Source organism: Benincasa hispida, chromosome 4 (assembly GCF_009727055.1).
Source record: "Benincasa hispida cultivar B227 chromosome 4, ASM972705v1, whole genome shotgun sequence".
Classification (NCBI taxonomy): domain Eukaryota; kingdom Viridiplantae; phylum Streptophyta; class Magnoliopsida; order Cucurbitales; family Cucurbitaceae; genus Benincasa; species Benincasa hispida.
In genome coordinates this window covers 65,865,996-65,882,674 of record NC_052352.1, presented here as the reverse complement: position 1 = coordinate 65,882,674, position 16,679 = coordinate 65,865,996, and positions in this window count along the sequence as shown.

Below are 16,679 nucleotides of genomic sequence, written 5' to 3'. Positions count from 1 at the left end.
GACATATGGAAACACGGCCGATCACTGAGAGGTGTAAGCCAAGGGAAAGCAGAACCTTAGTTGCGTCCTCAACAGGGTTGACGAACTTGCGATGTCCTTTCCCCCAACCTATTCTCTTTCTGACACATTTCACAAGACTTGCCACTGTATTCCATCATATACTTGTACATCTTCACAGTCAGCCATTTATTTGTTTATTTATTTATTTATCACCGCATTTATTTATCACCACATTTTATTTTAATCACCACATTTTGTTTGTCAACACATTTTATTTGATCATCGCATTTTACTTTTCCCAATACAATTCATTATTATTTTGTTTTCGGTCATATGTATCACATTAGTATCGCATGGATCATCGCAATCCCCATGTTCGACCTCAGATCTCTCTGAGAAACTTGCATTGGAATTATACTTGGTTTCAGCACAAGAAAACTTATGACACGCGCATACTACATGAACGCATACTACGAACGCATATCAACATCATCGCATACATTATCTTAGAACGTAGTATCACATTTATTATCGAGAAGTGTGATTCATCACCGCATACGTGTCATCCACACTTCACCACTCCATCCACTTCATCATCATCATCCATTCCACTCCATCCATCTTTGTGGGGGCATTACATTTGCATTAAATTACGCATTATGTTCCTCCGCAATTTCAATTAAAATTCATCGAACAATTTTTTGGCGCCGTTGCCAGGGACTGGCAATTTTTAGTGCTGAATATTTTTGTGATATTTTGCAGGAAAAATTTCTGTTGTACAGTCTGTTTACGCGAAGAGCAGGCTGACGATACATGAGTACTGGAATAGAACCAAAATTCGATGCTAACTTGGAGATCGAGCGAACCTTTTGTAGAAGAGCACGTCAAAACCATACTAGGCGTAGAAAAAATATGGGCAAATAACGATGAGAGGCCCGAGGGGAATCAGGGATGGAATCAGCTGGCGCAAGACCCAAGTCTTTCTAGCCGCTGACCGCAATATTTCCATGAGGAACTATGCGGCGCCTAATTTATATGACTTCTCGTCTGGTACCACAAGGCCTACAGTAGAGGAGAATGCCAAATTTGAAATTAAGCCTGTCATGCTCCAAATGATTCAGAATGCGGATCAATTTAGAGATTTACAAGGAGAGAACCCGCATGCACATCTGACCAATTTTGTAGAGATGTGTAACACATTCTCCATCCCTGGCGTGACTCCAGAAGGCATAAGACTATATCTTTTTCCGTATACACTTAGAGACGAAGAAAAGAGGTACGCTCATTCATTAGAGCCAAATGAGATAAATTCTTGGGATCAATTGGTTAAACGATACATGAAGAAATTTTTCCCTCCCACTGTCAACGCAAAAAGACTACGGGAAGTCTTAAACTTTGAGCAAACAGAAAACGAAACTCTGAGCACCGTATGGGTGCGATTTAGAAGATTGGTGAAAAATTGTCCGCATATCGGGATTTCCGATTGCGTCCTCATGGAGATTTTTTATAACGGTCTAGAAAGAGCAACACAAGCAGTTGCAGATGCCTCTTGGGCAGAAGGATTTATGGATAAAACATATACTGAAGCAAAAGTCATCTTAGATCACATCTCGCAAAATACAAATGACTGGGTTGATGACGGTTATAGGGGGAGAGGCACAGAAATAAGGAAAGCAGAGAGTGCCATTGTACCAGCTGATACAATGACCACATTGGCCGCCTAAATCACCACAGCCACCTTGCTCCTCCAGACAATGGCTATAAATCAAGTACATCTCTCTTAGAGTGCAGCGCAAGCCAATGCGCTGACACAAGTAACAGTAGTAAACTGTATACAATGCAGAGAGGGGCACTCAGTGGAAGTCTGCCCATCAAATCAACAGTCAGTTTACTCTATCCACAACAACCCATTCAGAAACACGTACAACCAAGGTTGGAGGAATCATCCTAACTTCAGTTGGGGAGGGAACAACGACCAGGGGGGCCAAAGAAATATACAGAACAATCATCCTAGGAATAGAGGCAATCCTCCAGATTTTCATCACCAGAATCAAAGCCAGGGTAACTACCAGAGTAGGCAACCGCATAATCAACCATCCTCATCTAACACCTCATCTAATACCTCGTCCTTAGAAGCACTGCTGAAACAATATATAGAAAAGAATGAGGCAATCATGCAATCGCAAGCATCCTCCATTAGGAATTTGGAGGTACAAGTCGGATAGCTTGCGACAGAACTTAAAAACAGAGCACCTGGTACGCTGCCTAGCAACTCGGAAGCACTTGGACCAAATAGGAAGGAGCAATGTCAAGAAGTGATATTGGGCAGGCAAGCCTAATCGCCTGCGGGGGTGCATTTGCGGTAACATTGAAAACCCTTTTTAAACAAGATCCCTATCAACTATCTTTACCGCTTTATTTACCATTTTATTATTGCTTTATTGAAATTAGTTTATTACTTTAGTGAATTAGTTTCCCTGCCTATTTGAATTTATTTCCAATTCAGTCTCAGCTTGCGTTGATTTTAATGTATTATCAAATGAATGATTTAAGTGAACACTGCAATGTCTTATCATTATGGTTTTGGATAAGCATTGTGATGTTGATGATACATAGTCATGTCAAGTATGCATTGCGTCGACAGGTGTATCTTGGGTTAATAGATACACTTTGTGCCAATCCTCTAAAGATGCATTGTGTTGATGGATGTGTTGCGCTAGTATATACATTATGTCCGTCCTCCGAGTATGCACTATGTTAACGGATGTGTTGCTTTTGTAGAAATACCTTGCGCCTATCCTCCAAATTTGCGTTGCGTTGACGGATGTGTTGCGCTAATATATACATTGCGCCCATCCTCCAAATATGCATTGCAGTGACACGTGTTGCGTTAACAACTAAACATTGCGTCCGTCCTATAAAAATGAGAAAAGAAAAAAAATTGATAAAATATTCGCGGAGAGGGTAATCAAACGATTGCTTCAGCTCCCGAGGAAATTATTACATAGCAGACAAAAGGACGTCCTTTCCTGCTATGTCATAATGGGAGGGGCGTGGCAAGCTTTTTGGATTACCAAAGCCTGCCAATTCACCGATTGCGTTGGGCCCATCAAGGCCCAACCTATAAATCGCCCCTCCTCAGCCCGTTGGAGTTCACTTTCATTCCTCTTCGTGAAAAACCTACAAAAAACTCTCTACAAACTTGATCGTGCCCGCCCTTTCTTCTGAGAAATAAAATTACCATATTCTTTCCTTACGCACTCATGCCAGACAATCATCTCATTCCTCTTTCCAACCATCATCTCCTTCCAGCGCCCTGTCACCACGCGGGAGGGGTTTTCCCCTCGCCGCCAGCTATCGCCTCTCCACCTAGCCTAGGCAACCCCTACAATTGCCAAGAAACCTAGGCGAAAACCCTTTGTGAACTGCAACACGTCCCCACCATGAGGGGCCGAGCACGAAGAGCGCCCTTGCCTCCAGACCTAAGGTGCGCTCCTAATACCTTCAACCGAGAGTGAGCTGAAAAGAGAAAGAAACAAGGAGGTGTTTGGGAGCATCTCTAAGCAATTTGGAGAAGGACGGGGGGTTGCTGGAGGCTGGAGTAGTAAACCACCCCTGCCGATAGAGGAGGAATTAGCTTAGCTTCGCGAGGATGGCTTCACCATTCGAATCCGAACGGAGACTACCCCAAGACAGACCCCATTGAGGGACCCATAAGGGCTGTTCTGGGAGGTTGATAAAGCGATGAAGCGGACGGAAGAAGTTCTGAAGAAAGAAGAAGGAATGAGAGAAAGTTGAAGAGAAATGGGTAGAGAGGAAGATGAAGTTGCCCCCGTTTGGAGAAGAGCACGAAGGGAAAAGCGGGCGAAGTAAGAGAAAGCAGCGCAGACGATGTAAGAGATAGCGCCTGAGGAAAGAGAAGAGAGGAGGAAAAGGTGCGAAAAGTATGCGATGTTGACGGAGAATCAACCACTGCAAGGGTGGAAGTGGGGGTGTCGGTGCAATTTAAGCCATCAACGCAACTACAAACTTCATGGCCGCAATCCAGACTAGTTGCATTGGAGGCTCAACTCTGGGGTTCGGATGACAAGGAAGACCCTAACATCTCCCTATTAATGCAGTGTCGCAAGAAGAATACGCCGCAAGGGTCCACAAGAGACCCAACAATTTATGGACGCATAGAGAAAGAGAAGGAAGAAAGAAGAATAAAGTTAGACGAGAAGGAAGAAAAGGTGGCACGAGTGCGCCGAATCATCGCATAGGCCGATTTGGCCAAATAGCTTTATGATGAGGAGGTTCGCTATGACAATGCAAGGGTAGATGAAGAGGAGAAAAGAATGCTCGAGGATGAGTAGCACATTGCACTTGCCTCTGAGCAGTTCAAAAAAGAAATGAGAGAAGACAAAGAGGCGGAGAAGAAAGCAAAGGAGGAAAAAGAGTTGTGCCGCAAAGCAAACATTTAGCGCACTAGAGAGCGAAAAAAAAAAGAACGGGAAGAATGGGAAAAGGAAGAGCAAGAGCAACGCAAGGAGCGAGAACGCATTCAAAGAAAAAAATCCCGCCTTACATCCGCTCAAGACAAAGGAAAAGCAAAGGTGGAAAGCAGCGAGCTTGTGCCAGGTAGGAGGCGCCCAAAAACCAAGAAGGAAAATGATGATTTATGGATAAATGGGCTTCTTTCCTACGCCGGCGCCACTACTAGTTCTTATCATCAGCATTATGGTGGAGCATGGGTGGGAAGCTTTCTACCAATGCCCATCCATTGTCATTCCATCGATAGTTAGGGCCTTCTACCATGGCCAGCTCCACGACACCGAAGATTCGATGATCGTTGACGAGAAGGTGGTGTCATCTAGCGCAGAAGACATCAATCAGCTCTACCAGTTGAAGAATTTCCTGGAAGCACCGGGTAACAAATTGATTGATGATCCTACAGAAGAAGATATGGAGGATGCGCTAAACATACTAACGCAACCGGGCACCAAGTGGACAGTGTTCTTACCAGCATCAAAACCCTTGCCTCCAAGGTCTACTTGGTTAAGAGACGGCTCATCCTGATGTCGCATGTAAAACCATTTTAAGGGATAGAGTCATGGCCGCATACTGCATTGCATGCGACATTCGAATTGATGTGGGCCAACTTCCTGCGAAGCAAATCCAAGGTTATGTTGGACACGTGAGAGGCCAGTACTTCTTTCCATGGACGGTTTCTAGCCTATGCCCTGTCTCTTATACACATCTAGATGTGTATAAGAGACAGCTACATACTTGATCGTCGTCCTCCCTTTCTTCTGAGAAAATAAAATTACCATATTCTTTCCTTTCACCGCACTCATGGCCAGACAATCATCTCATTCCTCTTTCCAACCATCATCTCCTTCCCACGCCCCTGTCACCACGCGGGAGGGGGTTTTCCTCGCCGCCAGCTATCGCCTCTCCACCTAGCCTAGGCCAACCCCTACAATTGCCAAGAAACCTAGGCGAAAACCCTTTGTGACTGCAACACCGTCCACCCACCATGAGGGGCCGAGCACGAAGAGCGCCCTTGCCTCCAGACCTAAGGTGGCGCTCCTAATACCTTCAACCGAGAGTGAGCTGAAAAGAAAAGACAACAAGGAGGTGTTTGGGAGCATCCTAAGCAATTTGGAGAAGGACGGGGGGTTGCTGGAGGCTGGAGTAGTAAACCAACCCCTGCCGATAGAGGAGGAATTAGCTTTAGCTTCGCGGAGGATGGCTCTCACCATCTCGGATCCTAAGGAGACTACCCCAACAGACTCCAATGAGGGACCCATAAGGGCTGTTCTGGAGGTTATAAAGGCGAGGAAGCGGACGGAGAAGTCTGAAGAAGAGAAGAATGAGAGAAGAGTTGAAGAGAAATGGGTAGAGGAAGATGAAGTTGCCCGGTTGGAGAAAGAGCAGAAGGAAAAGCGGCGAAGTAAGAGAAAGCCTGTCTCTTATACACATCTAGATGTGTATAAGAGACAGGTGCACGACATCATCAACACCAAAATCCTGAGAATGCTTCTCAAGGATTCACCGCATTACCCCGAGCCTCCACCGAAGCAGCCCCTCATCGATTTGAATGCGTCGTAACCACCGAGACCTAAGAAGTGGCACCGTAATGACAAAGGGAAGGAAATCATCCAAGGAAGTGCATCGCATCCGCAAACCAATTTACCCTTGGACCCCTTACCCTTGGTCATCTGTCCACCAAGCCCAACAGCTGCCTTCCCCATCTTCCCGGGCAATTTACTAACCTTCTCCTTACGCCCGACTCCAACCCTGCATCACCAGCAGCTTCCATCCGTCATCCATCTCCACCCCACTTTTCCCCGCAAACATCGTCGCATGTTGATGACCCACACGGTTTGGGAGCAAGCCCTTCCGCTCAACCCCAAACCGATGCTGGTGAGACATCGACGACACCACCTCTCACTGCATCCCCAGCTGCTACCCTCGAAGATATGCGAGGCTTTTTGTCTCAAGAACTATCCTTCTTCCGCCATACACTAATGGAGTTGCGAGAGAGTAATGCAAAGCTGCGTCAGGCGATGATAAATATTCAATGCAACATTTTTACCCTTCGCCTGAATCAAAGACAGATGGCCGAATGCAACCACGAGTACTTCAATTTCTTGACCGCATATTTGCATGGTCTCGTGGTGCCTCAACATCTGCAGCAGCCTCTGTTCTTTCAAGAAGTGCCGTAATGAGCTCCTCTGCAACGCCCTCCTCACTAAGAGCCCCTGTCGCAAATTTAAATTTGGGGGTGTACCACCTTCTCCTTCACCTTTTTGAATTATTTTTGTGGTCATTCCAATTTTTTTTATAGATGGCTATACCTTTGTATTCTTCTGTACATGCTTACAATTTTGTGTTTGCGATTATTATAATTCTTTGTGTACTTAGACAATTTTTATATAATTGAGTGATTATTCTTTCATTATGTCTTGCCCTCTTTTTATCATCCTTTGTCAATTTGTTGCGGTAATTCCTTTCTTTTCGTTTGTGTTGTTTATTTGCACTGCCATGACGAGTATTATGTGTAACCTTAGCACAATTTCTTTATACATTGTATTTTCTACCTAACACTTAGACAATTCATCGCAATAGCTCTACTTTACCTTCTCTATTACAAGACTCTGCTCAAACCTTCGTTTCAAAATTTTGACTAAGTGTTTTGTCTTTTCTGTCCAAAACAACGCAATGAGGACCTTGCGACTCTCTAAATTTAGAGGTGGGAAAGGTCTGAGCAGATGAGATCAAGCGGATACGTTCATATCAGGCAAATTTTTTCTTATTAAAAAAAAAAAAAAAACTCCACTGTCAGTGCAAGGGAAAATCCCAACTTGTTAAGAGTTAAGTCGTGAAAGGAACCTTCTCATAGTTGGATGTTCACATGACACCCATGGGAGCAAGCCAAAACGAAGGTAGGTTACCAGGATCGACGCAATACAAAAATAAAATAAGAATAAAAGAGACAACTCCACTGACCAGCTAAAGTGAAAACTTGGCTAAGGATCGAGAGTTGAAGTTGAGCTTGGTACACAACCGAAATTGGATGCTCGCATGAAACCCGTGGGGGCAAGCCAAAACGAAGGTATAACCATGATCAACGCTTTTTATAGGAAGATGCAAACCAGGCCAAAGCATAGAGGGTGCACTTCGTTGTTTTTACAAGAATAGGAAAAACATTCTTTTCGAAACAAAAAGAGAACTTTGAGCAAAGGTTTGTCTTAGGTAAAAATAAAGTAGAGCATGCTGAAGAAATGTTCAAAGGATAGAAGTTGTAGTTTTGAGAAATTATGTAGAGGTGGAGCATTCGAAGTAGCCGATCGACGCAAAGTAGGATAGGACTTGAGTTGAATTGCCTTAGTCGAGGATATGCTTGAGGACAAGCATATATCTAAATTTGGGGGTGTGATAACTTGTAGAAATACAAGTTATTTATACCATCTTATTTAGAATATGTGGCAAAAAGAAGGAAAAAGTTGCATCGAACGTATAGAAATTAGCTTAGAAACGCAAAAGTTGTGAAGTGTTGAAAACACACCCGCTGACCCCATTGCGATGGCAAAATGGAATGTCCAAGTCTTTGTTTTGCAGGAAACAGGTCACCGCATGTGACGATCGCTCAAGGACAAAAAGAGCAATGCATTCACACTGCATGCGATGGTCAATCGAGAACGAAAAAGAGCAACGCATGCAACGATCGATCGTTGATGGAAAGATCAATGCATTAGCACCGCATGCGGTAATCGATCCTGGATAAAAAGATCAACACAATTGCACTGCATGCGGTGATTGATCGTAGATTAAAAGAGCGATGCATTCGCAAGGATTTCTGAAATTGTACAGCTTTTCTATTGTACAATCTGACAAATTGAATGTGGAGCAGTGCGAACATTTCAACCAAGCTGTGGTAGAAAAAGCAGTTTTTCAGAGCGGGACCACTGACGAAGGAGGTGCCAGGGTCTATAAATAGCTACATCAATTTCAAAGAAAGCAGGCTGGTCTGAAGAGACACTTAGAGAAAATCTGGGAGAATGAAAAGACAAGTCCGAAAGGAAAGTCTCGGGAGTAAGAAATTCATTCACATTCCCAAAGAGAAGCTTTGTGCAAAGATCAAATTCTACCTGGGAAACCAACCTGAGAAGGAAGCTTTCCACCTCACTCCTCCTACACGCCGGCAAGCAAATCGTCTCCGATCGGGATCTGTGTCAAGACATTGACATGTTTTCCTTATTTATTCCCACTTTCTATTCATCAATTGTGTTCATTTCTAATCTTCCATTCATTTATCTGTAACAAACGCTTTATCATTGTCTTTTAATATCATTATCATATTCATCGTCATTTCTCTGTTCTCCACCATACATTCATCTTCCATTTCTTTCATCATGTGTGACTAATCCCTAGGGTAAGGGGGAAGGATTTAGCGAGTAAGTTAAACCTTGTTGAAGAAATTAGCTAAGTTTACCTAACGCATGCTCAACGACATCTTCACCTGCGAGAGCAGAAGTGAAGATGTTATTCCACCTCTCGAAAGAAGGTTGGAAGAATGTGTTAACCAAAGCAAGAAGTATTTCTAGAGATGGAAACAACCTTGCATTCGCAACGTTCATCCCTGATTTATCATAGACATATGGGAATGCAGCTGATCACTAAGAGGTGTAAGCCAAGGGAAAACGGAACCTTAGTTGCGTCCTCAACAGGATTGACGAACTTGCGATGTTCTTTCCCCCAACCTATTCTCTTTCTGATACATTTCAGAGGACTTGCCATCGCATTCCATCAGATACTTGCACATCTTCACAGTCAGCCATTTATTTGTTTATTTATTTATTTATCACCGCATTTTATTTTAATCACCGCATTTTATTTGTCAACACATTTTTTTTTATCATCGCATTTTACTTTTCCCAATACAATTCATTATTATTTTGTTTTCGGTCACATATATCACATTAGTATCGTATTGATCATCTCAATCCCCGTGTTCGACCTCAGATCACTCTGAGAAACTTGCGTTGGAATTATACTTGGTTCCAGAGCAAGAAAACTTGTGACACGCGTGTACTACATGAACGCATATCAGTATCATCACATACATTATCTTATAACGTAGTATCGCATTTATTATCAAGAAGCGTGATTCATCACCGCATACGCATCATCCACACGTAATCCACTCCATCCACATTATCATCATCATCCATTCCACTCCATCCATCTTTGCGGCGACATTACATTTGCATTAAATTACGCATCACATTTCGTCTGTAATTCCAATTAAAATTCATCAAACAATTGCCTTTTTGAATGGCGATCTTGAAGAGATCATCTACATGAATCAGTCAGAAGGATTCATCGAACAAGATCAAGAGCAAAAGGTTTGCAAGCTTAATCGGTTCATTTATGGACTAAAACAAGCTTCTCAATCTTGGAATATAAGATTTGATACTGTGATCAAATCTTATGGCTTTGATCAGAATGCCGATAAGCATCAACAGCTTAGTAGCTTTGCTCGTGTTTGGATAATATCCTACTCATTGAGAATGATGTAGGTTTTCTAACTGATGTAAAGAAATGATTGGCCGCCCAAATTCAAATGAAAGATTTGGGAAAGGCGCGGTTTATTCTAGGGGTCCAAATCATCAAAGTATCACATCGCGTGATATAAACACCCTACCTGAAGCATTCATACATTTAAAGTGTCACACTGTTGGGGTTGGTGCCCTAAATCTCGTAGGGTCCAATTGTTTGTAATTGTAATGTACAGATATTTTATTTATGTAATAAGATATGTCATGTTTTATTTCAAAATAAGTTGCATTAACTACAGACCAATAAACTAACATCCAGGGTTATGTAGTAGCTTAACATGTATGTAGAGACATACGAATGGATTAAAACCCAGCAATGGATCAAAAGGGGAGAAGAAAAGAAGGGAGAAAACATGAAGTTGTGAAGATTATGCCGATTGTCATCTTTTGTCTGTCTTTAAAAGGGAACGTAAAGCATAGTATAGCGATGTTGCCCCGTTACGCTCAAAGGTAGTAGTTGCTCTAATTGGAGTGATGCTATGCTATAACTTAATGTTGTTATGCTACAACTGATGACAAAAGAGGTCACGCGCGTTTAAAGCAGCGTAACAAGAAGCATAGCTATGCTCAACTCGTTACGCTTGAAGGTAGAAGTTGCATTAAGGATGTAGTGTAGTTACGCTACAAGAAGCATAACCTTACGCCTTAGTAACTCCAGACCAGAATAGTTATGCTGGTCCTGAGCATAATTATGCTAACTTTCCATAAATGAAAAAATTGGTGATTTTCTGAAGAATTTTATGCCCAATTTTGCATCTTCTATATATTTGGATGTGATGAAATTTTGACCTAGAAGAGTAAGTCGTGCTGAAAAAGAGTTAGAGAGTAAAGAATTATCGTGGAGACCATTGAACTTCCCGATGTGTTGATGAAGAGGAGATTGGCAATGTCTACCCAAGGAGGAGCATTTTAAACGTGATCTTCTCGGGTTCTTTAATTTTCTTTACTTGAATGTTGTCAAAATTGTATGTGAGTATGTTTTTTAGAACCATGAGTGGCTAGATTCTCTTGTTTTGAGGTGTTGATGAATTTTCATTTGGATTTAGTTTAATACTTAGTGCTTTCATGGAATTGTAGAATTATTTATCTTTTAATGTTATTGTTATTATTTTTCTATTACTTGGCCTTCAATAAATGCTAGATTAAATGTTCAATTCGATAGGTTGCATGTTTAATCGGGCTTATAACATTGAATATCTATTAATCTATCATGTGTATAGTTAGGAAAATAGTAAAAGTTATTGATGACAATGTTTACAGCCATGGATCTTAATTTGGTATCACAATGTTAGCTATCATTTAGGATTGCATGAGAAAGAATTTTTTTCGAAAGATGATAATTCGGATTTTAGTTTCTAGACTTAGGTAAATTAATTTGCATAGTTCCATGACTAATCTAAGTATTATCTAATGGAGTTTGTATTGAAATTAACATCCTAAAACATTCTTTTACTCTAAAATTAACGTTCGGTTTTCCCAGTCATTCAGTTTTCTTGAAATAAGTAAAAAAGCACTCAAACTTATTCTCCAATTTCGTGGCTAAAATCGACATGGTTCTAAATAGATAATTAGCAACTGTGCATTTATCACTAAGGATGATACTCAACCTTTCACACCGTTTTATTTACTATAACTTGACCGCGTACACTTATACACCTCATTAGTAATCTTAATACAATCAACGTCAATAACTCTCATAAGCGCACAGAGAAATGCCCCAAAAGGCTAAACACCCATGCACACAACCCAAAGCCTATGTGTGTGCAAAGGTGGGACCCAAAGACCTATTATACTCATTCTCTGTGAAGGAATGTGAGGTCAAATGCGAAAGTGAAGATCGATCCCAATTGAAAATTTCATAGGATCATAAAAATATAGAACCCTAAGTATGCATTCTAAAACAAATTTACAGCATGCTAAGAAAAAAGATTAGAGAAGAAATAAGGTTAAGATATACTAACCCTTGAAGAACCAAAGCCTTCACGAATTTCCTCTCCAATTGATCACAAAAAATCACGATCACAAACCCTATGATAATCACAAACAAAAACCAGAAAAGCCAACACTTTGGATACTACCACAAGAAAGACTTCTGTATTCTCCTTAGAGCTTGAAAATATGCAAGAGGTCAGGGCTTTGTTTCTATTTTGGCAGAGGGAAGGAATGGTTTTGAGAGGATTTTCTTTTCAGAGAAATCAATTTTTTTAGAACTGTCCTTTCTAATTCTGCGTACACCAGAGAAGAAGAAGATCCCAATCTTCATCAACTTCCCACGTTTTATTAAGAGAGAAATAAGGGGAGGGAGTTAAGTAACTCCATCCACAATTAAATTAAAATAATAAAATAATAATTCAATTAAAAAAATTTTAATTTAATCAATATATAATTATATAATGACCATCTTATTATAATATATATATATATATATTATACAATATATTATATCTAATATAACATATAACCTATAGTTTAAAATTCTCTCATTAACTTATAGTATTTAATGTGAATCAACTTTATATTAAATTTATTTATATGAATCCAATCCATATATTTAATATTTAAGTCATATTCAAATATTCATTTCCTCTTAAATTAAACTTTATATTATAATGTATCAAATATATTATATTAATTATATCATAAATAATTAATCCCTCAATTAATTTGAACCATTCAAATTAATCCAAAATTATTTCTCAATTAATCCCAGCTAAGCTACAGAGGGGTTCTTATGGACTTGTAGATTGAAGCTCCAATGGTACTTGGAATTACCCAACTTACATTAACTGTCGATCACTCCACTAAAGACTGACAGCTGCACTCTTCATACTACAGATATATTTCTGTGTCCATTGAATATAACCAGTCAATAGTGCGATGACCCTTCACAAATTGCTCGTAAGTACAATTGGGCCAAAATTACCGTTTTTCCCCTATAGTTACATCTAACTCCTTAAGTACCACTGATCCCTCTAATGAACAATAAGTCATAGTCCAACTATGACCAAACCCCTCTCGGGCCAAGAAAGAGTATGGTGCCACATTGTTCAAGTCCTGGAATTAATTTATCTACTTACCCTGATACTAGGGAAGAAGTGAATTCCATCTTGTGTAGTTGTGTTCCCAGCTCCGTAATCAGACGAATCCTCAAAATGATAGGCATATTGAGTCAATGATCTGGCCATTCTCGCCCATGCAAATAATAGGACCGCCTTCATAGGCAGGAGTTCACAACTCACTAAGAATCCAGGTCATGTCACCTATAGTCATCCTAGTGAAATATAAGTCTCTATTATTAACGGCGTTAGATAAAGAGACTATTCATTTTGTGGTCTAGTCTTATACAAACTCTTTTGTATAGAACACCTCCACTCACATTAATCTACATGAATGATCAGGATCATATCATTTATAGCATTTTATAAAAATTGTAACATCTACAAAGCGGGTCGTATTCGTAGTGTCACCAAGATAATGTATCCAGCCTTTTTCATCTACTATAGACTATTTAGACTATTACTTAAACATGATCCACCTGTATGTCTCTATATACATGTTTAAGCAACAAAAGATAACCTCAGATGTTAGTTTATTGGTTTTGTGGGTTGATGCTACTAAATGTCAAATAAAATTCCTCTAATTTTCTTAAATAAATAAATCATTTATACATTACAATTACAAACTATAGAACCCGCAATATTTAGGGAATCAATCCCAACAATCTCCCACTTATCTTAAATCTAGTGGGGTGTACATCATAAAAGTCATACTAATATAAAAGTACACAAAACAAGAAACTATGGCATAATACGCACCCAGTGCAAAATCTTCCACTTGTCCTACACTAGATGTGGCATGTCTCGTAGACCCATACTCTATAGATGACCCTCAAACACTTTAGCCGTGAGCACCTTTGTAAATGGATCAGCAACATTGTGTGCTGAATGAAGGAAATCAAAACGATGACTTCTGTCAGCAGCGGAAGCAAGACTATTCCAAATTACAATCATGAATCAACAAATCATTTACAGTCGACTTCAATACAAATGGTTATGCAAATATATAGAGAAATTACAGCATGAACAATAAATGTACAAAGGGAAAAACTGTACTAACAATGGCAGCAGCATCTCCACGCTTCGATGCGCGACCTCGAACAACAACAACCAACGAACACTCGTCTACACGATCGCAACACCGAACGAACATAGCACGAACTCTTCACGCTCGTCCTCACGATCTCCCTCGGTCATGAACTCCTCCGCAATAGCAAACGACCTCCAGAAAAAACCTTGGTGTTCAAGTTGAGTCTGACGACCACCAACAAGGCGACCGTGGTATTCTTAGTGTGAGAATCTAGACGGTGGGCTTTGTTTGGCCTTGGTGTAAGGCAGACGAACGGAGGAAAGAAGGGTCGCGTACACGACTGGGCAAGTGGGAAAAGTTGAGACCTATCGCATAGGTCGATGCCCAATTGTTTAGATAAAACTATGCGATATCTAAGCAAAAGTTAAATGATCGTTTAGCTCTATCGTCTAGCTTGGTCTGTCGCGTACAGACTCTACACAATCGTTTACCTTGGGCCAGTGATCGTCTAGCAAAGCTATGCAATCGTTTAATAAATACTGCACGATCGTTTAGCTCGCACCTGCACGATTGTTTAGTTTGCCCAACCGTCGTTTAGTAAATCTTTATTTACTTGACGACTTCTATAAGTTTCTATTTCGCCGGAGAGAAAACTCAAAATCTTTTCAAACTTTTGTGAAAACATCTTTTTCAAAAATGGGAAACCACTTTCCTTTATACTCACGGTTACCATGATCCAATAACCACCTACTACATTTGGTTATTTAAAAGAAAAAATATTAATTATCTAATAATTAATATTATTATAAATATAAATGATAACCAACTTTTAATATTTCATCTCATGAAACATATAAACCATAGTTCTTTTTCTATTCCATGGTACTAAATGTAAATCTCATTTACATGAATCCTCCATTAGATGTATCTTATGCATCATACCGATTATATCATATATAATCAAAATATCTCTTATCAATCTGAACATTTCAAATCAACACCAAGAACTGATTCTTCAACATGAATCCAAGCTACCAAGGGGACCTCATGGACTTATAGATCCAAATCTCCAATAGTACGTGAATAACTGACTAAACTCTTTAGTCATGGGATCCACCGCCCGTTAACTGTCAGGCACTCTACTAAATACTGACAACTGAACTCTCCTCACTACAGATATATTATGTGTTCATCTTAACCAATCAACAGTGCAACAACCCTTCAAAGATTGCTCGTAAGTACAGCTTGGCCAATAACTGTTATGCCCCTGTAGTTACATCTGTCTCCTTAAGTACCACTGATCCCTCTAATGAACATAAATCATAGTTTTACTATGACTAAGTCTTCTCTTCCAAAGAGAAGTTGTGGCCACTATGTTCAAGCCCCGGAATCAGCCCTTAAGGGAGCAATCTCTCTACTTATCCCTGCTTCGCGAAAGAAGTGAATTACATATTGTGAATTGAGTTCCCAGCTCCCAGATCAGGCAAGTCCCCAAAAAGGTAGGCATGTTGAGTTGGCAATCTAGCCACTCTCACCCATACTAATCAAAGGACCGGCCTCAAAGGCAGGAGTTCACAAAACACTCAGGATTGAGGTCGTGTCACCTATGGTCGTTTAGGTGAGATGCAAGTCTCTAGTATCAACAACGTTATATACAGAGTCTAGTCATCTCGTAGTCCAGATCTTACAAACTCTTTGTATAGGACACCCCCGCTCCACGTCTCCACATGAATGATCAAGATCTACCATCTGTAGTAGTTTACAACACTTGCAAACCTCTACAAAGTGGGTCGTATCCATAGTATCACAAGGATCAGGTATCCCACCTTAATCCTTATACTACAGACCATTTTAGGTTATCACTTAAGACATAATCCACTTGTATAAGAAAGCAAGATTTAAGTTCCTCTTAATATGAGGAACTACAAAAACATTTATCCAGTAATAGAATAATGTTTCTTGTCAACAAATTAAACTTCAGCCTGCCTACAGGCAACAGCTGAAACAACCTCCCATTACCGACTCGAAGAGTCATCTCTCCCTTGTGGCACGTTGCCAGGAAACTGGAAATCCTTGGTAAGAGAGAAACCTGGCATGATGGTAGCACTGAATCAAGGACCAGGCCAGAATCATCATTCTCTACCAGAACATGGTCTCACAGACCAATAAATCGTATTTACTGTCTGTCTCCTCTTTTGGAGTAAGTAGTGGGATGGAGGTCGTTTTGCCACAAAATTGTGTTTCATTACGAATGTCTTTCCACTGTAATAAATCATGTCATGTTTAAAAAATTTAAACGGAAAATACTAACGAGTTGCTGAGAAAAGAAAAACACAATTGACCTACGTTAGGTTTTTAAGTAAATACCCGTGTGTAAAACAAAATAACATACCAATAAGGTTTTTAGCAAAACGAAACATGAACCCTAGTGTGACATCTAGTTTCGCAAATGACGTACACTTCAAATGTTTAGATAAAGCCGTTCGA